This window comes from Monodon monoceros, unplaced genomic scaffold, assembly GCF_005190385.1.
Source record: "Monodon monoceros isolate NGI ecotype Baffin Bay Population unplaced genomic scaffold, NGI_Narwhal_1 Super_Scaffold_7, whole genome shotgun sequence".
Lineage (NCBI taxonomy): Eukaryota > Metazoa > Chordata > Mammalia > Artiodactyla > Monodontidae > Monodon > Monodon monoceros.
Genome location: NW_021703784.1, coordinates 89,713,038 through 89,740,581, shown reverse-complemented (window position 1 = coordinate 89,740,581; position 27,544 = coordinate 89,713,038). Strand labels below are relative to the sequence as shown.

At 37.3% G+C, this 27,544-nt stretch overlaps 1 long non-coding RNA gene across 1 annotated transcript; it reads left to right on the top strand.

Annotated features, from left to right (window-relative positions):
* The first annotated feature begins 148 nt into the window (after nt 1–148).
* LOC114886453 lies at nt 149–26,537 on the top strand. Its single transcript, XR_003791346.1, has 4 exons — nt 149–267; nt 5,654–5,713; nt 22,853–22,964; nt 26,328–26,537. It is a non-coding gene; the product is annotated as an uncharacterized LOC114886453 (long non-coding RNA).
* The last annotated feature ends 1,007 nt before the right edge of the window (nt 26,538–27,544 follow it).

The window sequence follows — 27,544 nt, the reverse complement described above, 5'->3', positions numbered from 1 at the left end:
ATTGTTATTCCTTGGAAAACCCTAATTGAGTTTATGTATTTAATTATGGATTTCAGGAGCTTTTGACCTTGAATGGGGAGAAATCAGGAACTGGGAAAAATCTTGAAACAAATGTCAAAATTCATTTACACAAACTGAGAACTTTGCCTTCAGACACAGCCAAGAAGACAGAGAGAGTAAACTTACCTTAATGACCAACCAGTGTAATTAATAGATAACACACATTTTATTTGGTAGTGGGTGCACAAAGAAAGGAGTATTTACAAGGTGAGTGGCTTTGGGTACATTACTTAATCTTTCTCCACAATAACTTCCTTTTCTGTGAAAATGGTCATGATATTAACTGCATGGTGCTTTGTGAAGATGGCATTAAGATAATACTTTTAAAGCAGTGAGTATGGTACCTGGCACAATGAAAACATCAATAACTAGGATTAAATTTTGGGTTATAGTAATAAAAATAATAGTGGAAAATCTACCTGGAGAAAGGATTCACATGAGAAAAATTAGTAGGATTTCCCTAGAAGAACAGGAGAGACAGGGGGAGAATACCATTCTAAAGGAGGGAACTGGTAGCACACAGAGTTTATATTTATTGAGCACTTATTATGTACCAGACACCATACAAGAGGTCAGTAAACCAGAGAATCTGAGTCATATCCGAGCTAGGCCTGCTAGCTATCTGTTTTTGTAAACAGTGCTTTATTGGAACACAGCCATAATCATTTGTTTACATATTGCCGATGGCTACCTTTACATGGCAATGGCAGAGTTCAGTAGCTGCAACAAAGACCTTAGGCCCTTATCATACACTAAAATGTTTATTATGTAGTAAAAGTTTGCCAACTCCTGGACTATACAAAGGACAATGAACTAAGCAGTTAATTGCCTCATTTAATTATCACAGTATTTAGCACCACGGGGAAATAAAAGAGTGTGGTCAGTTAAGGCAATGCAATAACTTGAAATTGACACCAAATATATTTTCAGGCTGGGTGGGGAGTGTGTGGTGAAGGATAGGAGTTGAGGAGATGTAGGGAGGCAAAATTTACCACCTCAAATTGTGTCTTTTTGGCACAGGATTTATTTAGGCTGATTATTTTTCAAGCCCCAAAGACTCAGGATGAGCCTTTGACCTTCCTCCAACTGCCTAAAATAATGTAGATGGAGAACATGTCCCCGAAGGGAGCTATGACTGTAGAGAGCTCTAGTATGAACTAGGTGTGTAGACAGGGAGGAACCTAGCAAACTCTGTGTGTTAAAGTTCCTCCCTGTGTCTCATTGTCTCTGACTGGCCCAACAAACATTTGTTTACCAAACCTTTGTTTTTCCATCTCCATGTAAATTGCCTTCCTCCCCTTTGAAGTCCCAAACCATTACCTGCCAACATCCTCTTTTATCTTTAGCTGATGATGGTGTTTAAGGTGAGGGCTTTGGCCATTTTGGCCAAAACAACAACACAAAACAAACAAACAAAAAAACACACACAAAAACTTAGTTTGGTGAGTTACTTAGTTTTCCTGGTCTCTCGTATTTGGTGAGTTATTTAGTTTTCCTGGGTCTCTCCCATGTATACACATTGTTAAACTTTTGTTGGATTTTCTCCTGTTAATCTGGCTCATGCCAATTTAATTCTTAGACCAGCCAGAAGAATCTAGAAGTGTAGAGGAAAATTTCTTCCTCCTCCACAGCAAGAAAGGCAAATTACAGCCAGCTCTTAAATATTTTATTCAAAAACATTTGCAAATAATGGCAATAAAAGTGAGAGATTAGCTGGATAAAATTGAGTATAAGTTTCCAAAAATAGATGCACAGCTACCTGCTTCGATAGCAAAGAACAGCCCCTTATCTGCTACTTATTTCTCATCACAAATTAGTTGCTGTTTGTGTATCACACCTTTTACTCTGCTTAGTCAATATGTCTGTCATTCCTAAGTACTTTGCTACAAAAAGACTTCCTCATCTTTTCCATTGCTTTCCTCAACACGCATTCCTTACTTCCCACCCATCATCAGGATTTCTGTTTGTGAATTTTTTTTTCTTTATATTACACCTTATCTGAGCTGCTTCATTTTCAAACAGCTACATCCTACACAAACTCTGACTCTGGTTCCGATCTATCTTGCCAAGATTTTTCTGAGCTTGTGAGTCAGCGTTTAAAATAACTTACAAGAATTGGGCTGTAATAACCTTAGGGTATTTCACTCTCAAGAGACCGTTGCTATTGCCATTTCCTGAGGTGGAAGATGTACCTAACTCATGAACATCAACAGCTCTAATTCCCCAGAGAAAAGCTGTTTGCACTGAGGTTTATTTTCAAGAAGGTTGTAATGAGCCTACCTCAAGGAACTCCCAGAACACAATGTTTAGCATAACTGTTGAATTCACATGAATGAAGTGAAATGAGTATTTGAGATATATGGATTATGCAGATTTACAGGAAGGAAAAAACAAGATGGCCGACCTGGTTAGAAAAGGCTTTTCAAATGGGAGAAGTTAATATATAAACTGGAGCTGTAAAATTGCATTATAATCAAGTTACAACTGTAAGGATAACAATATACCTGAGACTGGATAACCTCCAGGACTAATCAAGAATGGTGGGCATTATATTCTATCAGAGTAATTCAATTAATGTTTAGTCCTTCCATTCCATTTATTCATTTATTCATTTATTCATTCATTATTTTATTCATCCAGCTTCCATTCAACAATCAATCCAAGTGCTGTGTAAATCAACAGAGATTTTAGGGATAAAGAATTTGTGGAATTCAAAGCTCAGTGTAGCCAAAAAGCATATATATATATGTATATATATACATATATATATATGGTAACTGCATAGTCATTTACCAAACATCTTGTTGTGTTAGTTGCCATTCTTACAACGTAGCAAATTTGGTATTCATATAACCACAGAAGTTCGTAGAGTTTAATCAAATTGCTCAAGGACTCACAGCTTGTAAGTCTCAGAGCTGGTAATTTAACCCAAGGTTGTCTGTCTCTAGAAAGAATTGTATATTCTTTTCCCCATGTCATGTTGCCTCTCTGGGAGGTGTGAAAATTGCAACAGCAGAAACATATTCAAGGAAACGAGTTAGCCTAGGGGAAGAAGAGACCAGCAATAGGTGTTATGAGTCAGTGGTTTTTAGGAACATATTATACTTAGCATGCTCCTTCAAGAGCTCCTAGTTCTGTTGGAGAGAAAAACACCTCGTGTATGAATTAATTAAAGAATGAACCTTTCTTTCATTATAAGATCTTTTGTAGCTGACGTCTAGAATTAGGAGCTCTTCAAGCAAATGCTCATTCCACTGGTTTTTAGGCCCTGTTTTTCTTTTCTTTTTTCTTTTTTTTTAAGTTAATACTAAATCTGACCAGAGAAGTCTCTTGCCCAATTCCCTCTTATCTTATATCAGGGTTCATATGGAATAACTGAATTTGCCTATATTAAATTGAAAGTGCCCAGGGTGATTTATATCTGAATCATTTCCAATATGAATTCCAGGCAAGCACTAGGATTTCCTCTTGTTCTCTTCAAGTTCTGCCAAACAAGTAGCAAAAGACTGCTGAGAATAAGTTTAGAATCGAAATGAATCAAAATTAGGGACTTAGGTGTATGCTGGCATTTTTCTTTGTGAGCTGAAGCCCTGACTAATGAAATACACTGTATGTTGCAATAAAAATTTTTAATGTTAGTTTCATTCTTAGAGACGATGACGTGTCTCATTTTTTGAGAGTCCCTGCAACAGTCTGAACCAATGCATCTCAAAGTTTAATGTACATACACATCACCTGGAAATCTTGAAAAATACTGATACAGACTCAACAGGTCTGGAATGGGATCTAAGATTCTGCATTTCTAACCAGCGCTCAGGTGATTCTCATGCTACTGATCAGTAGAGCTCATTCATCCAGCAAGAGATGAGGGTGTTGGAATGACAAGACATGAATGTAAATTGTACCTTGTTTTCTAGCCATCTCATTTCCTTGTTGTCTTGGGATATGTATTAGGGTTTTCCAAAGATACAGAATTAATAAGGGTGCAGTGAAGGACTACGAAGCTGATTAAGAAATACTCTGGATTCTCTGTAGTGTTTTCCCACTATCTGTGGTAAGGACCAATTTTTTCTTCCACTCCCTCTCAGATCAATAGTTTATAAAATACAATAAAAATGAATTATTAGAAAAAAAACACAACAAAGAGTTTAAAATACAAGTATTTAAAAACTTTGAGATTCAAGTGAGGTAAAATTTCTGTTACATTCATATAGGAGTTCCTAGTGTTAACTTTCAATTTCTATGCCTATCTCCTTACCAACTCTCCGCCCCAATACACAGGACGCACTTTGAGCAGCATGGCTCACCACAGGATTGTATATGATGGGGCACAAAGCTCTGCGTGTCATAAACACTCACTAACAGCCTGCTAACTGCTCACTGAAGATTCTGGGTCTTTTTCATATGAGTCATAGTGAAATGTTATTTCAGATTCTGTATTTCCTTCCTGTATAGATTCCTCCAGTTTGCTCCCTCTGGACTTTTGCTTAAAAAAATGCATCTAAACAGCCTCACTGTTACTGATTTCAGGAAGAAACGTTAGGGGAGGTGTGTTTGAAGTGGCTACAGTAAAAGGACAATTATTTTAATAGGATTTGACAGCTTCAGAGAAGGGTTGTCTGATGATGACTGAGTTAGGAAGTTGTTTGTTGGTTTGTTTTCCCCAATCATGAATTGAGGTACATATATTTAAGTGACACAGTGACACAGAAGCAGGAATGCAATGATTTCAATGACTCTGTGAGGTCACTGAAATATTGTCAAAATAATTAATCATAAGAGAACATGTGCCCTGCTTTCCAATATTGGACGAATGAAAGACAAAAGCATATAGCTAGTGCAATATGGGTGAAAGATGAGAGCACATTTTAATCCAGATTGGACAGGAGAGATTAAAATGCCATTGTTGATGGTATTACCTTATCCATTGTAAGAGACGTGTAAGACGGGTGAAGAAATTGGATGTGCCTCATAACACAACACAGATATTGTACTCAAACCCATATCAAAATCAGAAGGACTAGTGAATAAGAGCATTAGATTGAAGACAGTTCACAAGAAGTCATGTTTAAAAAATGTGTTAAATAGAAAATGTGTAACACACCTGCTGATTTGGACTTCTGCCTCCAAAGTGCCTGACCTACTCCATGTGCCAGCATATGGAACTTTTTTATTATGGGCACATTCTCCCGAGCTGAAATGAAGTCTGAAATACTTGGCTTCTTAAAAACGTTAATTACTGTGTGATTGGCTCTTTTTAACTGACCCACCTGCAGTATTAATACAGTGTGGGAATAAAGAAACTGTTATTCCCTTCTGCAGCAGAGTTTTTGTCCAAAGGGGTAATTGGAACTTATTAGAGATTGTTGTTGTTTTTTTTTTCACAATACTCTATTTCATTTTATCTCAAACTTTAAGAAAAGTGAATGTATCAAATTTTAGACAATTCAAATGATAGCCCTCTGGGTGGTTATGCTAAGTGGATTCCTCAGGTAATTATCCAACACGTGAAGCCCTAAGAAGTCATCAAGGTTTGTGGACTAGCTTTGGATATTCTGGTTTTATTTTAAAATGTGACCTTTTTTTTTTTCAGATTTCTTGGTCTTCCTGGGATCTTACATTGATGTCTACAAGTGTTGCCTTTCGAACAACCGTAAGTAAATCTCTTTGTTATTGTTTAGAAGTTAAATATTATCTATTTACTGTATTTAATTCACTAGATAAAATTTAGTTAGCCAACTAATAGGGTTTTCCATTTCTCTTTAACATTCTTCTGTGGCCAAGTAAGGGATGCCTGAGCACCAAGACATGGACTGCAAAGTTGGGAGTATCTGTTTTCCCTAATACTTTTCCTTAAAAATACTTATTTTGGGTTCATAAGCTTTGTTAACTTATGAGATGAAACTTTTTGAATGAAATACACTTTTTAGAATGACCTATATGTTATCTATGTGTAGAAAATTATATATGCATATTCCTTGTCCTGAGTAAATGTCAAGGTTGAAAGTATTGGAGTCAAATTCTTGCTTCACTGTTCACCAGCCGTGAGACCTTAGAAATGCTGCTTAACACCTCTGACCTTTAGTTTTCTCATCTTCATAGTGGTTATAATGAGTGAACTGACCTCACAGAAATTTCCTGAGCATCAAATGTGACAGTGCTTATTAAATTCTTAGCATGGATTCTGGAATATAATAAAGACTATGAATGAACAGCCAGATGAAGAGATTCATAGGGCAAGGTCCAGAAGTGTCTTGAGAACAGGTGCTCTGTCCCTGTAGAGTTGGGGCATGGCACTCTCTCAGCATGTAGATGTGTTCACCGACCCAGAAGCTTTGCTTGGAGTACCTAGAAATCAGGATTGAGTAAGAGACCTAAGAGGACCAGATAGTGCAGGTCAGCAGTCTTTGCACAGTCATCTCCTAAGACTGGGTTATTGGCAGCAACTAGAAATAATTGACCGTATAGCAGCTGAAAGTCCAAACAGAGGCACAGGGCAGTATGGCTAAAGTTTAAATGTCCAGAGAAACTTTGAATTTGGAAATTGAGGCTACAACAGAGCCAAGAGGTGTTGTGGTTTTTAATAACCAGAAATAAGCCTTAATCTGAGTGGAAGGGCATTTGTTCAATCAGGACCAGAGTAAGGTGATCCAAGTAGTTCAAGACCAAAGCAATAGAAAACTTAAAATGCCTACTTAACTTCCTTCTAGATTAGGTTTTGTTTGGCAACTGCTCACCCTTTCATGATCCCTCTTGGGTTTGGACAGTGGTGGATTGGCTCTTGAAGGTATAGAAAAGGTCATTTTGTTGCTGTCAATCCAGACTAATTACAAGTTCTATCTATGGTAGCCCTAGAAATGCAGATCTGTGATTATACACTTAACAAACTGATGGAGGCTGGGACCTAATAAATTATCTTTCTCCACATCCATCTCAAAACCAACTGACCAAGGAGACATGGATTGTTTTTATAAGCTGAGAGGTCCCTGTTGCCCTTCTTCATTGCAAATTATGTATACCTTTCTCAAGCCTCTCTGAATGATGCTGATTTTTGGTACCTACTGGAAGTCAACATTGTTCCAAGAAGCAATTCTTAGAAATTAAGTGTAGAGGCTCTAGCCTATATTTCAAGAGCTTAATCCAGGCTCCACAACCTACTAAGTCTGACCCTGAGCAAATTACATGACTGTGTTAATCTTCCTACATTTCAACTGGGAATTGTAAGACTACCGGTATCAGATAACTGTTGTGAGAAGATGAAATGAGATAAGCACGTGAAGTGTTCCAAATATTGATTGCATCATTAGTATTATGGGAGAAAAATGAAGTATTCAAAACAGATGAGGGCATCAGGAATGGGCATGGAAGTTAGGAGCTGGATAATCTGAGCTGCTTGTCTTCTGAGAATTATATGTGAGAGTATAGAATTTTGTGATATGAGCATACAAGGCAATCTCACATGAAATGGGTGAATGGTACAATGATCCCCTCTTTAAAATAAATTTATCCTAAGAAAGACACTAAGTTTAAAAAAACAAAAACAAACAAACAAAAAACCCCACAAACATTCATTTATTTTATTTGTCCAAAGTGAGAAATTGGTCAGATCCTGAAGCAAAGTGTCAAAAGGAAGAGAGCTAATGCCCTTTGCCCAGCAATAAGCAAAGAGCCAGTTTGAAACTTTTGCTAAAACACTCTAATGAAACCACCTCATTGACTCTAAATAATCATCTTTTGGATCATCCTTGGAAATTAAATTCTTTGGAGTTTAAGAAATAACAACATTTTATTGAAAGGAAGTCATAACTTTAATAAAACTATATATAGTCTTTGTGAAAGAATGTTGTCCTGCTCAAGCAATATTTCCAACAAACTTCATGTGGCAAATCTAACCTACAGATATAACAGTGGTACTTCAGGATTTATATATAAAGAAATGTATTTAGTTTGGTATTTTTATGGCAGCAAAATAAATTAAGATTATACATAAATAAGGAAACAGTGGATAAATTATATATAATAATTGATAATATTATAAAATATTATGCAGCTATTGAAAGCAAAACATTACATCAATACACATTGATAAGGGAAGGAAGGAGGAACAAAAGAAGGGAACGAGAGAGAGAAGAAGAAATGGTAGCCCTGAATTTCTAAATTTGACAAATCAGGAAGCCCTTTACAACTAATTGGGGAAAACACAAAAGATTTCTCCAGGTTTTATGAAAAACACCCTGGGTTGTTTGTCTCTCAGAACTCACAATGTGATTTAAAGATGCAGCACTTACTTGATTTCCCATCCATTTCATACTGATTATTGAATGAGAAGAAGCACACTTATCCAGGTATCTGTGGAACTTCTCACTTCTTCTGTATCAGCACAACACCTCTCTCAGCTTATGCAGAGCCTCCATCTTTAGATCTGCAGTCCTTAGACTTTTGAAGTGTGACGGCCTCATTTGAAAATACGATGAAAACAAAGAACATGACACATAAGCATAAGTGTAACACAGTGAGCCTGTCTGAGAATGAAGCCAACAAACAAAGTAGAACTGAGGAATAAGCCCAGATGGTATTGTCGCATAGGCCTGTGATGAAAGTCAGCTCAATCTGCAGATATTCAGATAAATAAACTATTCAGATAAAAAATGTCTTCCATTCCTATACACTAAGGATGAAAAATCTGAAAGTGAAATTAAGAAAACACTCCCATTTACCATTGAAACAAAAAGAATAAAATACCTAGGAAGAAACCTACCTAAGGAGACAAAAGGCCTGTATGCAGAAAACTATAAGACACTGATGAAAGAAATTAAAGATGATATCAACAGATGGAGAGATATACCATGTTCTTGGATTGGAAGAGTCAACATTGTGAAAATGACAATACTACCCAAAGCAATCCACAGATTCAGTGCAATCCCTATCAAACTACCAATGGCATTTTTCACAGAACTAGAACAAAAAATTTCACAATTTGTATGGAAACACAAAAGACCCCAAATAGCCAAAACAATCTTGAGAAAGAAAAACGCAGCTGGAGGAATCAGACTCCCTGACTTCAGACTATACTACAAAGCTACAGTAATCAAGACAGTATGGTACTGGCACAAAAACAGAAAGATAGATCAATGGAACAGGATAGAAAGCCCAGAGATAAACCCATGCACCTATGGTCACCTTATCTTTGATAAAGGAGGCAAGGATATACAATGGAGAAAAGACAGCCTCTTCAATAAGTGGTGCTGGGAAAACTGGACAGCTACATGTAAAAGAATGAAATTAGAACACTCGCTAACACCATACACAAAAATAAACTCCAAATGGATTAAACACCAGACACTGTAAAACTATGTGTCTTATAGAACTCTACATGTATTTGTGTCACTATTGGATCAAAATCGATTCTCTAGAATATGGGACTGTGCTTGTCTCCATGTGAAGCACCAAGCCTGGCAAAAGGGGAAGCTAAATAATTGTTCAATAAATGCTGTTAATGAACGTGCCAAATGTTTTGTTTGGTGTATGTAACCATGAATATAGCGATCACCATCTCTGCAAACATAGAGATTTGGTCATAGAGATTCTTGGAAACACCAACTTCTATTTCAGTGCTGGAAGACGGGGAATTGATTCAAACAAAAAAAGCTTGGTGCAGGGTAGCAGAATGAGGCAAACGACCAGAGTTCCAGTTAACTGCCTGTTATTCAGCCCCAATCTGCTTCACTGTAATGGAGGGTGCTGGGAAACTGTTTCCAAGGCAATACTGCTGATTTATGGAAATGTTCAAGACACAGGACTACTTGTGAATTTCTGCCAGACAGACATTTAATACTGTCAGTGCAGGGAAATGCATTAGAAACAATTATTCAAAAACCACTTCCCCTGGCCAGTTCTATGTTACATACTGCTGCTACTGTCATGGATATTTGTGTTTTAAATAAGAGGCTTTTTACTCTTAGCACTTTGTGCTGCTGCTCCATGATTTCAAAGCTGAGAAAATCATGGCTACCTGGCTATATTGATGAAGAGGTCTGATATGTCCTCTTAGGAGCTTTTATTATCCAGTGTGTAAGAGTACCACTTGTTTATGAAGCAAAGTCCCATACTTCTATTGATGTTACATTCTCTTGCATAAGAAAAATTCCCCTTTAATTTTGAGCAAAACGTAAACTTAGGCATCTGGTTAAAATAGCTCATAGAATGTACCTTCCTAGAGAAGGAATTTTCTGGTTAAATCAGGCCTGAGAATGGGTGAGCTAATTTCTTCATCAGGTTTTGTTGGATTATCATTGTAAACAAAATTCAAATCCTGACCCTAAGTTGGACCTCTGACACTTTTCAGTTTTCAAGTCTTGCCTTCTTTACCTTTTCTGGGCTTCTTTCCTCTTAGGTCTTTCACTTGACAATAATCCCAATTCTCTCATGGAGGTTAGGACATCTAATTTGACAATAAATTTGAAGATACAGTGTAAATAATCAAACAGTATACATGTCAATAGGTCTTATTACTGTTATGAAATCTAGGTAAAAATCATCCTTTTATCTGCCTCATATGCATAAAATATGTATCCCTTAAATATTACTTTTTCTGGGAAGTTTCCCTTGATTCTGATCCATCTTTAACCACATCCATGGTATCTTATTCTTCTAACATAGAATCACAAATCTCATGGTAATTGCTCATTTAGTTTCCTGTCTTCTCACTAGACAGGAAACACCTTAAAGATAAAGACCTTTCCTGTCTTACACACCACACTACCATCAATGTCAGCAGAATATCTAGTATATATCAAGCACTCAGTACACATTCTTGGATGAATGCATAAATAGGTAGAATAATAGATAATATGACTGTAAAAGACACTGTCTAAATAGACTGACATGAAATAGTATGGCCAGGAAAGTTATTTTTCATGTTCAATGTGTGAAAGAGAGAGGGTTTTCAACTTCACAAAGCATTAGCACAGATTAATGAGTCTCACCCTTACATAGCTACCCTTTTAGAGCTATTTACCTGTTAGTATCAAATTGGTCCTCTTTCCTTATTTATATTAACTCATATACTATTTCTTTAAATATAATCATTTTCACCAAGGGATTCAAGGAATGTCACCATTGTTTAACTATGACGCTGTTAATTTGTAATCACATTTATCACAACCTCTGGGAGCACTCTCTAACAAGCTCCAGATCCTACTCCAACTCCCTCTGTAACCTTGTAAGTGGATGCATTGGTATTGCTTCTTCACTTAAGTTGCCGCTTCCTAAAAGTGAATAAGCATGCTTTTCCCACAGTGCCTTTCTATGGACTAATTAGTTGATGCTTGCAGAGTTCCTTCAAGGAGATAAGTACCGAGGAAATGCTAAGTGCCATTGGCCCTGAAGCAATGGCTGTGGATTCCTCTGGGATGGAAGCTGCTTGAGAAATGTATTGCAGAACAATGCAGAGTGGAATGGAGCAGAGGTTCTCCCCAGGATACGGCAGCTTACTCCAGGGAGACAAAGCTTTATGAAAATAGTCTAACATAACTTTCTTATTTATTTATTTGTTTATTTATTAATTTATTGTCCATGCAGCATGTGGGATCTTAGTTCCTGACCTGGGATCGAACCCACGCTCCCTGCAGTGGAAGTGCAGAGTCTTAACTACTGGACCACCAGGGAAGTCCCTAAGATAACTTTCTTTGAAGCAGGCAAAACTTTGGGAGTGGCCATGGCTAAATGTCACTCTGAGTCAGGAACACAATTTCCTTCTACAGCCTGTTTCCCTAGAAAATTAGGAGAAAATAAGCACAGCCACTATGGAGCTTTGGACTTTTTAAGACCAAGGAGATTTCATTTCCCTCTCTGTATGAAGACTCTGCCTCATTGCCTGATAGGAGAGCTCCCTGCCTTGACCTTACCCATCCTCACTTGGTAGAATTGGGATATGTATTCCTGGAGCTGTGGACATGACAGAGCCGGCATGAGTGCCTAGTATGCAACCTTTCCTCCTTCCTTTCTGATTTTCTGTATTTCCTCCCAAAAATCGTATTGAGTTCCTACTGTTTGTCAGGCACTGTCCTAGGTAGAGGTTTGATAGGAAATAGAAAGAAAGGAGCTCTTTTATTCCTGGTTTTCTATGCACTCATCTCAACCAGTTATCTTCTAAGTGTATGTGCTTCTTCCTTAGGTGGAATCATGGATTCATGAAGGCATAGTATATTTTGATCTAAAAGAGACTTTGGAGAACCTTACTTAACATATAAGGAAACGTGTGTATGTGGTGGTGGTATTGTTACCAGTACCAACTCTATCACTACCACATATATGATGATAATGCAAAACTCTTTCTACTACCCGGCCTAGATTTGGGGTAGGTATCCTTGTTTCATAGTTTTATATTAAGAAATACTTTTCTTCCTTATTCTCGGGACAAATACAGCTCTTCTGAAGCACATACCATCAGATTATACCCTGTAGTACTCCTATTATATGAAGTCATCTGTAGACATCTTGAACATTCTTTAATCACTGAAGATTTCAGCACTTGGTCATCCTCCTTCTTGATGCTTGAACGTCTCCAGAGGTGATCCATCCTGCAATTTAGTGTCTCAGTGTTTGATTGTCTCAATTCAAGCTCTATTTTCCTCTCTATCCCTTGGCTACTTTTTCAATAAGTGTAGACTAGACCTTATTATTATCTATAGCTGTACAACCTCTAAAATCTTAGTTGCAAACATCAAAATCTACGATAACACTTCCAACTAATTTATTCTGGAGTAATAATTACTCCAGTAATTATTCAATCCCATCTTTTCTCTAATTCATTGAACTTACTATTATTTTACTTACCATGAACACTGTTGGGTCCTCAACTCTCCCATTCCACAGTTTACTTTCTATAGTCCATCATGAAAATCACTCCCTTACACACACACTTCAGCTCCTTATCTTCCTTCCCTTCCCTTTCTTCATTTTACTCATCTGGCAAAATATAACTTTCCAACTATTCTTTTCCTCTTACAAAACATAATTGGAGAAAAACATATTATGCCCTCTAGTCTTGGAATTTATGACCATAAGCTGCAAGTGAGATCTCAGTACTTCTGGGAAGCCTACTAGTCAATTTGCTTTCTCATTTTCTTCTCACCGTTGACTGGTATCTTACCTCTTATTGCCCTGAGAAAATAGAAGCAATCGTAAGTGAACTATTTTGTCCTCCCACCACAAGATCTATCAGTGATCCTGCATTTGTGCCAATAAATTTGTCTTCCCTTCTGTTAAAATGAACGGACTCTACATTCTTATCAAAATATTTCTACACTTGTTTATTGGATTGTACATTGTCACCTATGCAAAAACTTTGCTTCTGAAGTTAAGTATCCCCTTTCCTGTGTCATCACAGAATTTTCTACTGGATTATGTCCTTCAGAATGCAAGCCTACCATAATAGGTTCCATCAAAGATAAAACAACATGTCTAGAATCATTGTTCAAAAAAGTATTGGCAATTATCTGATCATTTCTTCTCTATTTTACAGCAAAAGTTCTCAAAAGTATAGTCTATGCTAATTGTCTTCTTCTCTTCACCTCACATTTTCTCCTGAACCCATTCACTGCAGGCTTTCTTCCCCACAACTTCACTGAAATTACCTTGATATAAGAGACCACCATCCTGCCAAAGTCATATATCGTCTTAGTCTTTGTTGACCTCTCAGTAGCATTTTACATAATGAATATCCTTCTTGAAACATTTTCTTCACTTGGCTTCTGAGACACAGAATTCTCCTGATTTTCTTTCTACCTTATGTACAGTTTCTTCTCATTATCCTCAGCTAGACTTACTTCCATTTCCTGAATGATAAAGGTTAGATATTTCAGGAACCAGTCTTGGAATTCATCTTTCCTTTATCTTCAATACTCCCTGAGGTGACCTTACCTAATTTCATGGTTTTAAATATTATCCAAATGCTGAACATGTAGCTCTAGCTGTGTACTCTCTCTCAAGCTTTAGGCTGCTCACTCCCTAGCCCCTTACAAGTATAACTGACTGCTCAAATATATAATTTTCAAAGCAGAGCTCTTGATTTCTATTCCAGTTTTTCCATTCTCAGTCTTTCTCATTTTAGTAAAGGGCACTACCATGTACTCAACTACTCAGGCCAAAATCCTTGATGTCATTTAAATTTTTTCTCATTTCTTAACTATACTCCTATTCCAGTCAATCTGAAAATTCTGCCAGCTTTATCTTTAAAATATATCTTGAATCTATTTGCCCCACTATAATAAAAACTATCTTTATCTATCACTAATACTTGGATTAAGGTCTCTGAACTGGTCTCCCTGTCTTTAAGCTTCCCCACTATGGTCAATTATCCTCAAAGCAACCAGAGTGTACATTTAAAATTTATGACAGCTCATGCCACTCCTCTCCTCAAAAGTCTGCAATGGCTTTCCATACTATTCTGAAAATTGAATATATATGTTTGAAAATTCCTATATCACTGGCTCCTGTGTATGCTTCCAATTTTATCTCCTGCTACTTTAGACCTTTAGCCTTGTTCTTTCAACTCACCAAACTCATTCTTGCCTCCAGGACTTTACATTGTTATTCCACCTGCCTTCAACATTCTTTACTAGACCAATCTTCATATGCCTCTTTCCCTTGCTTTACTCGGGTCTTTTCTCAAAAGTCACCACTTTTGGAAACTCTACTATGACTACATTATCTAAAAACATACTCCTACCAGTGATTTTCCATTGTCTCATGAAGTTGTATTTTTATTCATGGTTTTTATTACAACCCATCATTATATTATGAAGTTATGTGTTATTAATAGTTTCTTTGTAAGAAGAAAGGTCCATGATGAAGGGACCTTATTTACAATTTTGTGCTCATTTATACAGCCACCTAGGAAAGTACATGGAATGTGGTATGTTCTCAACTTATTCCTGAATCTTAACATTTAGTCTATCTGTTACACCAATCTAAGAATAACTTCTATGGATATGCACAGATCAAACTGAATTATCAGACTATGCACTCTTTTTGGTACTTTCAATTTCTTAAATTTTTTAAAGCAGTTTCTCCAATATCTTAAGTTTTTAAATTGTGGATTACCACCCATTTAGAGAGTCATAAAATCAATTTGGTGACTGTAACCAGTATTTTAAAAACATGAAATAGAAAAGCAAATACTGAGATATCATACATAGTAATGTTTCATGAAATGTTTCATTGTTTTATAAAATATTTTTTTCAGTTATATTCATGTGTATATGTGTATTAAATAACAATGTAAAAATATTTTTATTGGGGGTGTCAGTCAAAAAATTTGAGAGTCACTCTAATGAGGTTCCATTGTAGCAGGAAATGTCTTTTCTCCAAGGTTACAGTAAACACAGACAGCAGGGAGACTCAGACTTGATGAATGCAATGTGGTGGTCAGTATCAGAGATTCTGATGTTGAATGACTTTTTAAATTGCTGCCTCTTTTTTTTTTTTTTTTTCTGTTCAAAGACAGAAAGACTTCAAATTCCCACTGAGCTTGTCCTAAGATTCCTGCACGTCACCTTTAGTACTTTCCCCACATTGCCTTTTAAATCCATCCTTTACTCAGAAGGAGATGAGAATCTCTCCATCAACTTTCCCATCATTCTGCCTGTGTTTTGAAAATGGGTAACTAGGATCTGCTTTTGTCCATTTGTATCTTTCTGATAAGTGTCCACTGAGGTCTCATGAAAGAGGCACAACAACCATGGCTACCATGTTGCGGTTCTTCATTGGAAAACAAAATTTCTCTACCTGCCAAAAATTCGCTTTCTTTTTGGTGCTTTTCTTTGTTTCTCAGAAATTTGCAGAAATTGACTCCCTTTCCACATTTCTAAATCTCAACTCTCTCAAGAGAGTCTTCTAGTATCAGCTTCAAATTGGAAGGACAAGAAAGGAAGATAACAAAGCAAGTTTAAGTGGTTTCTACTCCCAAAACTCCAGGAGAAACTCTCCAAGATAAATGACTATATTTCTAACAATGCCACAAAATTTTACTGTTGCCTGAGAGGAAAGGAACACTAATATTTTTTAAACAATCATTATGTGCTACAACCTCCATACAGACAATGGAAATTAACCCTGTTTTATTTTACCTGCAGAGTTTTGTCTTGCAGTGTTTTAAATAAATTTGATTTAGTTGCCAAGATTTAAAAATCAGAAGATTTTACATATATTCCAGATTTCTGACTTCTCTGAAACAATCTGAAGATGTAGTTGGCTAACACACAACAGTCATATTAGTTTGCTAGACCTACCATAACAAGATACCACTGACTAGATGGCTTAAAAAGTAGAAATTTATTTTCTCACAGTTCTGGAGACTAGAAGTCCAAGATCAAAGTGTGAGCAGGTTTGGTTTCGTCTGAGACCTCTCTCCTTGACTTACAGACAGCCACCTTCTCACTGTGTCCTCACATGGTCATCTCTCTGTGTGTCAATCTCTCTTATCATAAGGACACCAGCTGTATTAGGTTAGGCTCACCATATGACCTCATTTAATCTTAATTACCTCTTTAAAGATTCTGTCTCCAAATACAGTAACATTCAGAGGTACTGGGGGTTAGGATTTCAGCATATAATTTGGGGGCGGGGGGGTGGCATAGTTCTATAATAACCCTCATGGTAACAATTTACACTGAGCCAGAGATTCGCTCTAAAGGTCACCGTAATCTCCACTGCTTCCTATTATCTCCCTGAAGCTGGGGCTGAGTAGCAGTAGCCATTTATCATTAGAATGACTTCTCTTAAGTACATTAAATGCATTTCCCTAAAAAGTGTTTTGAATTTTCCAACCAGTTTTAGAATCCCATTGGCCTCCCTTTGAATTCCAGCTGCGTCCCTTCTTAGGTAGCTTCAAGAATGTTGCTTAACACATCTGAGCCTTAACTTGCATACCTCCCAAACAAGACAAAAATGCCTATTATTGTGAGAACAAAGTGATTCAGAGCAAAATTTTAATATATAGTCTTCCTTTTCCTCACTCATATTACTTTAATATGCTTATGAAAATGGTTTAGAGTAGTGTTCAGTGAGAGATCCCCCGAGTAGCAACAGAAGCATCACCTGGGAATTTTATAGACATGTAAATTGTAAGATCCCATCCCAGACCTACTGAATCAGAAACTGACATGCGGCCCAGGAATCTCTGTCTTTTTCTTAAGCTTTCTAGGTGATTCTGAGGCATGCCAAATTCTGAGAACTACTGATTTAGAATGTGAATTCCTGTAGTGAAGTCCTTATGACTTCTCACTGGTTTCCACATTTATTTGGTAGTCAAAAAATAATAGATGAAAATACCAGGAATTCTATTTCCACATCTGCAAAATGGTTGCCTTTTAAAACCTATATCATAAATATTTTTTTTCTAAATGTCTATCTTCATGTTTATTTTGTTGGTATTAATAAAGATTAAATGAAATTAGTGATGAAAGACAACACAAATGAACACTGTAATGAAAATAATTGCACATATTTTAAGATTGGAAATAAAAGAACATTTATTCACTCTACTTGGTTTTTCTTGTTAAATGATTCATCAGATCTCCAAACAGCTGCCATACCTTGAAGAGAGGGAGATTTTACATATAAATGACTTATCAAAATTGACAGCAAATGGCATTTTCATTTACATTTGAAAACAGAACGATTCCAAAGCCAAATTTAATTCCTGTCCAATATTGGAGCAGAAGGGAGAAATTTTAAACAAGGGATAATGAAATGCTCTTAGTGATTTGGAAATTTCAGTGGATGCAAATCCTTGTTCTGAAGGGTTCACACTAGTGCCAAGTACAGGGAATGCTTATCTGAGCTGAGTTTCTTTTCTTTTTCCAGTTCCAGACTTAAGAAAAATAGACATACTTTCCTTTTTTTTTTTTTTTAACATCTTTATTGGAGTATAATTGCTTTGCAATGGTGTATTAGTTTCTGCTTTATAACAAAGTGAATCAGCTATACATATACATATATCCCCATATCTCCTCCCTCTTGTGCCTCCCTCCCACCCTCCCTATCTCACCCCTTTAGGCGGTCACAAAGCACCGAGCTGATCTCCCTGTGCTATGTGGCTGCTGCCCACTAGCTATCTATTTTACGTTTGGTAGTATCTCTCACTTCGTCCCAGCTTACCCTTCCCCCACCGCGTGTCCTCATGTCCATTCTCTACGTCTGCGTCTTTATTCCTGTCCTGCCCTTAGGTTCTTCATGACATTTTATTTTTTAATTTAGATATCGTATATATGTGTTAGCATATGGTATTTGTTTTTCTCTTTCTGACTTATTTCACTCTGTATGACAAACTCTAGGTCCATCCACCTCACTACAAATAACTCAATTTCGTTTCTTTTTATGGATGAGTAACATTCCATTGTATATATGTGCCACATCTTCTTTATCCATTCATCTGTCGTTGGACACTTAGGTTGCTTCCATGTCCTGGCTATTGTAAATAGAGCTGCAATGAACATTGTGGTACATGACTCTTTGAATTATGGTTTTCTCAGGGTGTATGCCCAGTAGTGGGATTGCTGGGTCATATGGTAGTTCTATTTTTAGTATTTAAGGAACCTCCATACTGTTCTCCATCGTGGCTGTATCAATTTACATTCTCACCAGCAGTGCAAGAGGGTTCCCTTTTCTCCACACCCTCTCCAGAATTTATTGTTTGTAGATTTTTTGATGATGGCCATTCTGACTGGTGTGAGGTGATACCTTATTGTCGTTTTGATTTGCATTTCTCTAATGATTAGTGATGTTGAACATCCTTTTATGTGTTTTTTGGCAATCTGTATATCTTCTTTGGAGAAATGTCAATTTAGGTCTTCTGCATATTTTTGGATTGGGTTGTTTGTTTTTTTGATATTGAGCTGCATGAGCTGCTTGCAAAGTTTGGAGATTAATCCTTTGTCAGTTGCTTCATTTGCAAATATTTTCTCCAGTTCTGAGGGCTGTCTTTTCATCTTTTTTTATGGTTTCCTTTGCTGTGCAAAAGCTTTTAAGTTTCATTAGGTTCCATTTGTTTATTTTTGTTTTTATTTCCATTTCTCTAGGAGGTGGGTCAAAAAGGATCTTGCTGTGATTTATGTCATACAGTGTTCTGCCTATGTTTTCTTCTAAGAATTTTATAGTGTCTGGCCTTATATTTATGTCTTTAATCCATTTTGTGTTTATTTTTGTGTATGGTGTTAGGATGACTCTGACAGGGGAAAGGACGTAGGCCAGAATCCTGTCACTTTATGTAATTCCCAGCTACGCAGCCTAACCAGGCAGCTCAGTGCCAAGAACAAGGGCTTGAAGCAACTGCTTCCCAGCTACACATGCCATCCGGCTCCACCGGGATTGGAAGATATTAAGGATTCACTGGTTACAACTTTATAGGATGTGTTCTGGAAGCTCCCTTCTCCCTTTTCTGAGACATGTTAATCTAGAAGAAAAAGACAAAAAGAGGCATATGGATGACGTGGAATTTGAAGGCAACAACTCAAAGGGGAATTTACTTTAAAAAAGAATCATAATTCCGAAGTTTATTGGATGTTTACCTCCAGAAAGGCTAAATTTTATACACAGACATATCTCTCTCTATAGCTATATATATAATTTCCATGTATCACTTTTCTCACTCTTAAAAATATCCTTTGATGGATTTTTACAGATAATGAAACCATGGAGTGGTTCTGTGCCCCATGGAGCTCACAGAAGCTGATAACTATTAGTTCTTGAACTTGTCTTACAGAACAACCAATATGGGAAACAGCTTGTTAAAACCCATTTGCTTGTAAACTGCCTTAGTTTTGTGGTGGAAGGGGATTTTTATTTCTTTTTCCCCTCTCTTTAATTGCATACCTTCCCACTCTCACGCAGCCCAGCAGTTTTTTAGGAATTCGGCGTCAGCTGCTGCCCGGTGCAAGTCTGCTGGGGCGTGGTTGGGACCGCCGACCCTAAAACTGGGCCTGCACAGCTGTCGCTTTAATGGCCTTTTGACTTCGCAGGGCAGGAAAACTCCACCCTCTTAGGACGCTAAGCGCCGCCATTTTGAATATGCAGAAGCGTGTTTCCCGGATGCGCCTGCTCCAAACACCGAGTATCTCGCTCCTTTCTCCTTGTCGCCTTTCTCCAATGCCTAAGAGCACCCTGCTTATCCATAAATATCCGAACCCCCTCACCTTGGGGGAGGCAGACCTGAGAATTGTTCTCCCCTAACTTCGTTTGGCTGCCTTGTAAGTAACCTCTCTGTGGGCTGTGAACCTCGGCTTCTCAGCATTTGCCTCACTGTGCATCTGGCGGATCGACCTGGTTCGGTGATATTTCCTTCGAATCTGCAGCGTCTCCACAGGGTCAGAGTTTCCTAGGTTATAAGGTAACTTTCCCATATTACCTCACCTAAGCTTGTAAGATATATATATATATCTTATATAAGATGCAAGTACATCTATACCTATTTTCTAGGAGACACTATTTCTTTAGTAGTGTAGCCTCTGCGTATACACTGTCCCCAAAGCGCCCTATATATAGTCTGTTTATGAAAGAAGCTCTGTCTTATAGAAGATAGGTAGGTGTCCCAGCGTTATCCAGAGAGTAAATTGTGAAACTAAGACATATCCTAAATTTTTTTAACTACAAGCGAGATGCCTACGGCATCACCACGGGAAAATTAAAGATTTAAAAAATTCTTATTAGATTTTTTTTATTAATATGCTCACCCTGTTTTAATTGACAGTCCACATTTCACTTACTCTTAGTTTTTTTTTTTTTGCGGTACGCGGGCCTCTCACTGCTGTGGCCTCTCCCGTTGCGGAGCACAGGCTCCGGACGCGCAGGCCCAGCGGCCATGGCTCACGGGCCCAGCCGCTCCGCGGCATGCGGGATCCTCCCGGACCGGGGCATGAATCTGCGTCGTCTGCTTCGGCAGGCGGACTCTCAACCACTGCGCCGCCAGGGAAGCCCAACTCTTAGTTCTGACGTTCTACCAATAATTCTCCTTCTCTGTCGTATACAGCTTTATACCTCTCAGTGCATATCCAGGGGAAAGTTGCCCTCTGGGAATATTGATTAACATACTGGGCTTCCCCCATTGCAATCCCACACAGGGAGCAGAAGGCCATTCTGCATTCATCGCCTTTAAGAAGGGATTTGACAACAAACAGAAGAGATGAGGTTCTTTCTAGCTTTGAGTTGTAAAAACACAATCATCCTAAATAAACTACTTAGGAAAGTACATGAAGAGTGGTCAATTTCTTACATAATTTATGCTAGAAAAGCATTGTCCAGGCTGTGAGGTAAGTGGTAGAGGTCATGGTAGTGAAGGCTAATCAGAGAAGGAGCCAGGAGAATGCAGTGACTGGTGAGTCCCTGAGAAAGAGGCCTAACCTCCTCTACAGGCTCCAGAGAGGCACTTAAATATTCAGATACATTTGTGGAATGTGAGAACAAGAAGACCTGTGTTCCATTTCTAAGACTAAGGAATGCAACCGGAGAAAATATGTTTTGGGAGGTATTTGGCAGATCAGACCTTAGATATACTTACAGAATTCATCATCCCCTAAGCAGGGAAATGATTTGATGATTTTCTTGTACCTGAGATGGCCAGAAACATGGCAGGAAGTGCAGCTGAGCCTAAAGTGGCCAAGAGAACAGGAAGTGGTGATGCCTTTGTGCTGCCAATGAAACCTAAACACCAAGGATGTGTATATCTTAGTGGGTTTCCACATGGTCAGATGAAACTGACCAAATCAACCTCTTCCCTGCCCTCATGCCCTGTTTCTTAACACAACACAAATACCTAAGCCATAATCACGGGAAACAAAGGAGGTAAGGAGACTCAAAATGGAAATTAGTTCACCCAAATCGCTGAAGTAAGATTTAAATTCACTACAAATATCTATATCACATTAAATAATTTTGTGCAAAGGCCACAGGATATATTTTATCACAGACTTCAAAACAGGAAATCTTAATTGTTTCTATTAATGGTTGTAGCAAATTCTCTCTGGGCCAAGTAAAATGATGTCTTGTGAAGATAACCCCTTCTCATGGGTAGGAACTCTTGCCTTGACCTAAGATGTACATTTAAAGATGAAAGCATTTCACTTGAAAGAAAGACAGAATACAGTAAATTAGAAAAAGTCCCAATCAGGCATTTGAGATTCAGCCCTATCTCTTACTGTGTGATTTCAGGTAAGTTTCTTAAAGTATCTGAGCCTTGGTTTCATTCTTGTTCAAAAAGAGGTAATATGCAAGTTGGTTATTATGACCAGATGAGATGATGCATATTTAAACACTTTGGATAGTATCTACTATTTTGCCAGTCACAACTATTGTTATTATTCTAATGATGATGATTTGATACACTCTATTTTTAAGACCTTTGCTTCCAAATTGAGCACAATTTTAGCACTAGTTTTAACTGGGGCTTAGAAATCTCCCCAGATAATGATAAACTCTATGATCCTTCACCTAAATGGTGCACGTTATTTTCTCTGAAATGAAGCCAGTTCAAAATATGAAGGCAGGCAGGAGGTGATTTGTATTGAAACCCAACAGGGGGATGGACTCATCATTGGGACAGGAGAGTCATAGAGATCTAGTGGTGGCAGATTGAACACGTGTGAATAGGGGGGTCTGGTTTACTGAATAGACTCCACCTGAACAGATGGAACCCTGGACTATCAGCTTAGTCAGATGTTGACGGATATCAGCCTTAAGAATATGAATATCTGAAACTGCCTGACAGGGAAATAAGGAGTTTTATATATGTTTCCAGACATATGATGTTTTTGCTGTGGACCACATGGAATTTGTAACTGCTTTGAGAGATGAGATATATCTGGCTTTCAAGAGACCTAGGTTCAAGTTCCGATACTACCTAACTCTGAGTGAGTAGTTCTTTTTTCTTTGACTCATTTTGGCTATCTATAAAATTATGTTTAAAATAATAATTACTGCTACCACATATGCAGAGCTTAAAATCGTGCAGACACTGTGCTAAGTGTTTTACACATACCATCTCTTCTACTTCTCATGGAGTTCTTTAACTAGATATTAGAGTGCTCATTTTATACACGAGGAAACAAGGCTTAGAGAGATCAGATGCCTTGGTCAGAGTCACACAGATGTCAAGGGGCAGTTAGGGGTTTGAACAAATTATAAGGAAATCCAAAAATTGTCCTTTTAACTACATGAAGTACTACCAGCCTTGGCAAGAAACTGAATGAGATGCTGTATCAGGTCCTTGGAGTCAGATGGCTCCTGGCTAAAACCCTTACTCTGCTATTTGTTAGTTAACCTATTTGTGCCTCAGTTTCCTCTTCTGTAAAATGGTGACACATAGAGCACCTCTGACATAGGATTATTTTTTTTAAAGGCCACAGTTTCTTTTTCTGTTTAATTCAATGTATTGATAAATATCCAACAGGATTGACATGAACAGTGCTAGACATATTCATGGTGACTTGATAAAGTATTTCTTTCTTTAAAATAAATGCTGACAAATTCTTACTGTCCCCCTTCCTCCATTGTTGATGGTAAAATTGTTGTTAAATCATTTGCTTCATACCTGATACTTCCATTTCCAACATTATATCTTTTTTTAAATTGAAGTAGAGTTGATTTACAGTGCTGTGCTAATCTCTGCTGTACAGCAAAGTGACTCAGTTATTCACATATAGACAGTTTTTCATATTCTTTTCCATTATGGTTTATCACAGGATATTGAATATAGTTCCCTGTGCTATACAGTAGGACCTTGTTGTTTATCCATTCTAAATGTAATCATTTGTACCTACCAACCCCAAACCCCCACTCCATCCCTCTCCCTGCTGCCCTCCCCCTTGGCAACCACAAGTCTGTTCTCTGTGTCTATGAGTCTGTTTCTGTTTTGTAGATAGGTTCATTTGTGCCATATTTTAGATTCCACATATAAGTGATACATGGTATTTGACTTTCTCTTTCTGACTTACTTCACTTAGTATGATAATCTCTAGTTGCATCTGTGTTACTGCAAATGGCATTATTTCATTCTTTTTTATGGCTGAGTAGTATTCCACTGTATATATGTACCACATCTTCCTTATCCATTCATCTGCTGATGGACATTTAGGTTGTTTCCATGTTTTGGCTACTGTGAATAGTGCTGCCATGAACATAAGGGTTCATGTATCTTTTCAAATTATAGTTTTGTCCAGGTATATTCTCAGGAGTGGGATTGCTGGATCATATGTTAATTCTATTTTTAGTTTTCTGAGGAACCTCCACACTGTTTTCCATAGTGGCTGTATTAACTTACATTCCCACCAACAGTGTAAGAGGGTCCCCTTTTCTCCACACCCTCTCCAGCATTTGTTATTTGTAGACATTTTAATGATGGCCATTCTGACCAGTGTGAGGTGATACCTCATGGTAGTTTTGATTTGTATTTCTCTAATAATTGGTGATGTTGAGCATCTTTTCATGTGCCTACTGGCCATCTGTATGTCTTCTCTGGAGAAATGACATGGGATTATTAATAGGATGAGATCATTTCTTTGTCTTCAGTTCTTCAGCACAGTTCCTGTGTTCCATAGATATTATTGCCATTGCTCTTTTGCTGTTATTAAAGTTAATGTTTTCATCCAGCCTTCAAAATCTATGATAAGAAGAAGAAAGGGAAGCTTACAGGAGTGACCCTGAAGAGTGTGCTTTTAACAATACCTTGATCAGATATCTAACAATATCTTAGATCACAAAAGATGGAATTGAAAACAATCTTTCTAGTAGCTTCTTAGCTACAATGATGGGAATTAAATTCAGGAAGTCAGGGACTCTGTCTTAACCATCTTTATAACCACAGAACATTGCAGAGATTCTATTTTATAGTGGGCACTTGAATTGAATTTGATGGTTTACTTGCAAAGAAATGACTGGGTTTTACAGAAATTTTAAACATGCATTTTTGGTTTAAAAATGCAACCACAAAATATAAGAGCATTTGACCTTAAACAAGCAAGGAAATAAAACCCCAACATGCATCTAGACAAAAGCGATACTTAGGGATCGCTCAGTGTAGGATTATTTTCTTTCTTTTCTGAAATACCATCTGCCTTCATTAATATGCAAATATAGATAAAGAGTATTTTTCATAGACTCCTTGTAATCTCAAGTATCAATAATTACTCCAGCAAAAGGGATCAAAAGCAAATTCCCTGGTTTTGAAGTGTTGGCTTTTTTAATATTTCACATAAATGTTTTCATTGGACTAAATCTAAAAAGTGATTTAAATAACGTTAAGAATCTGTGGTTTTTCACTTGATGCCAAATTTTGCTTGTCTTCAAATATCCACCCTGTTTGTACAAGAATTCTCTTCTCAGTATGTAAGCCATCTTCCACAGTAATTAAAAGAGTGGAAATGACAGATCAAATATGAGTCTTTACCCAGTCATCACCCAAACATCAAAGCAAACCTGGGTCTTTTAAGATGTCAAGAAAAGTTCAGCAACATTATTTCAAAGAAAAAGAGAATCGCAACCTTAAGATTTGGGTCTCTAAATGCCCTTCCTTATTTTAGATATCAAATTACATTTCTTATATAATCTAACTAAAATCTTTTTATTTTATAATTACAAAATTTTGTATCTGTTATAAAAAGTGAAATCTGTAAATGTATGGTTTAAAATGTAAAAGTTCCATACAGTTGTACTCCTATAGATGTTGTTAATGATTCAGAACATGTTCTTAAAGATCTTGAACTGCCTGAACATTTGTGCTTTTCTATTTATTAATTTTTACGGATATAGTTATATTTTAATTGTGTATACATACATATATAATATAGTCAGAAGTTTCCATATTTTCTTTGAGTAATTTATTTTGTTATTTCAAAATTATTCTTCTCAGATGTGCAAAATATTCTCTTTTATATTGAGTTTCCCAATGATTTGATCAATTTAATTATTTTATCTAGTCTAATTTTATTTGGATATGATATATACTTATATTTTCCCTAATTGCTGTCCTTTCATAGTTCCATGAATTATTAAATGAATCTTTAAAATGACTCTTTCAAAACTTGATTTGTGACACACATAAAACTTGTCAAAGGCCATCTTATTTTGAACACACGAAAAAGAAAAAAAGAAATCATGGGTGATCCTTTCTAAATGATGCTTTTGGGGGTAAATATCAAAAATAACACCTCTCAATACGACAAAATATTATTTCTATTATTAGTGTCATAAATCATTTACTGATTTTTTTTCTTCAGACAACACAGAAGCACATATTAATTGAAATAGAAGTCAGGCAGTTTGGTTGTAGTTAAGAAGGACAAGCAAGTTTTCTGAGTGGCCTTGTATGACTTAGGGGGACAAATGATGAATACACCAACTCCATATGTGATCTCTGTATTGAAGTCATCACCACAAAGCATTCATGGATTTACAGAAGAAAAATAAAAAGAGGCATGACTCGGGGCTTCCCTGGTGGCGCAGTGGTTGAGAATCTGCCTGCTAATGCAGGGGACACGGGTTCAAACCCTGGTCTGGGAGGAGCCCACATGCCGCGGAGGAACTAGGCCCGTGAGCCACAACTACTGAGTCTGTGCGTCTGGAGCCTGTGCTCCGCAACAAGAGAGGCCGCGAAAGTGAGAGGCCCGCGCACCGCGATGAAGAGTGACCCCCGCTCGCCACAACTAGAGAAAGCCCTCGCACAGAAACGAAGGCCCAACACAGCAAAAATAAAATAAATAAATAAACTCCTACCCCCAACATCTGCTTTAAAAAAAAAAAAGAAAATCACTGTGCTCACAGCAGTGGTCCTCTTTAAAAAAAAAAAAAAAAAAAGAGGCATGACTCACTTTAAATAAGTGATGAAATTTAGGTAATAGTTCCAACCACACTTTTCTGTTGATGCAAAGGATGAAAAGCATAAAGACTGCAAAATACCTTCAATTGAAAAATCATTTTAAAGCAGCATTTTAACTGTCTTAAGTGAATTCTGGATCCCTTTTACCTGATGGACTTTGAAGTCTTGGAATTCTGACAATCTAGAGTTTGAAACTTGACGCTGTCCATACCTATTTATGGCGTCTGTGGTTTTAGAAGAATCTCAGTTGTCAATCCACGTTGGCTGGCTTCCTGTGGTGTAAAGCGTTAAGCAGATGATGGTTACCCCTTCCTTTTCCTCCCACTCCTGAGATTTGACATCAAGGAGCAGGTATGAACAAAGAGGCACAGTCTGATTAGAAAGAAACCAAAAATAAAGTTAATAAGCTTCCTCTACTGTCTGAATAAAATTCCCCAAAGGGACAAAGTGACCACTTCTTCTTGACTTTACAAATGCTTTTACAGGTGATGACCCCATTAATGCACGTCTGTGATTGCCCAGTTTCTGCCACATTGGTGACTTGAACTAAGCAAGAGAACCCAATATAACGTTAACTCAATTGGGGAACTGGACTTTGCCATTTCTTTGCCCATGTGT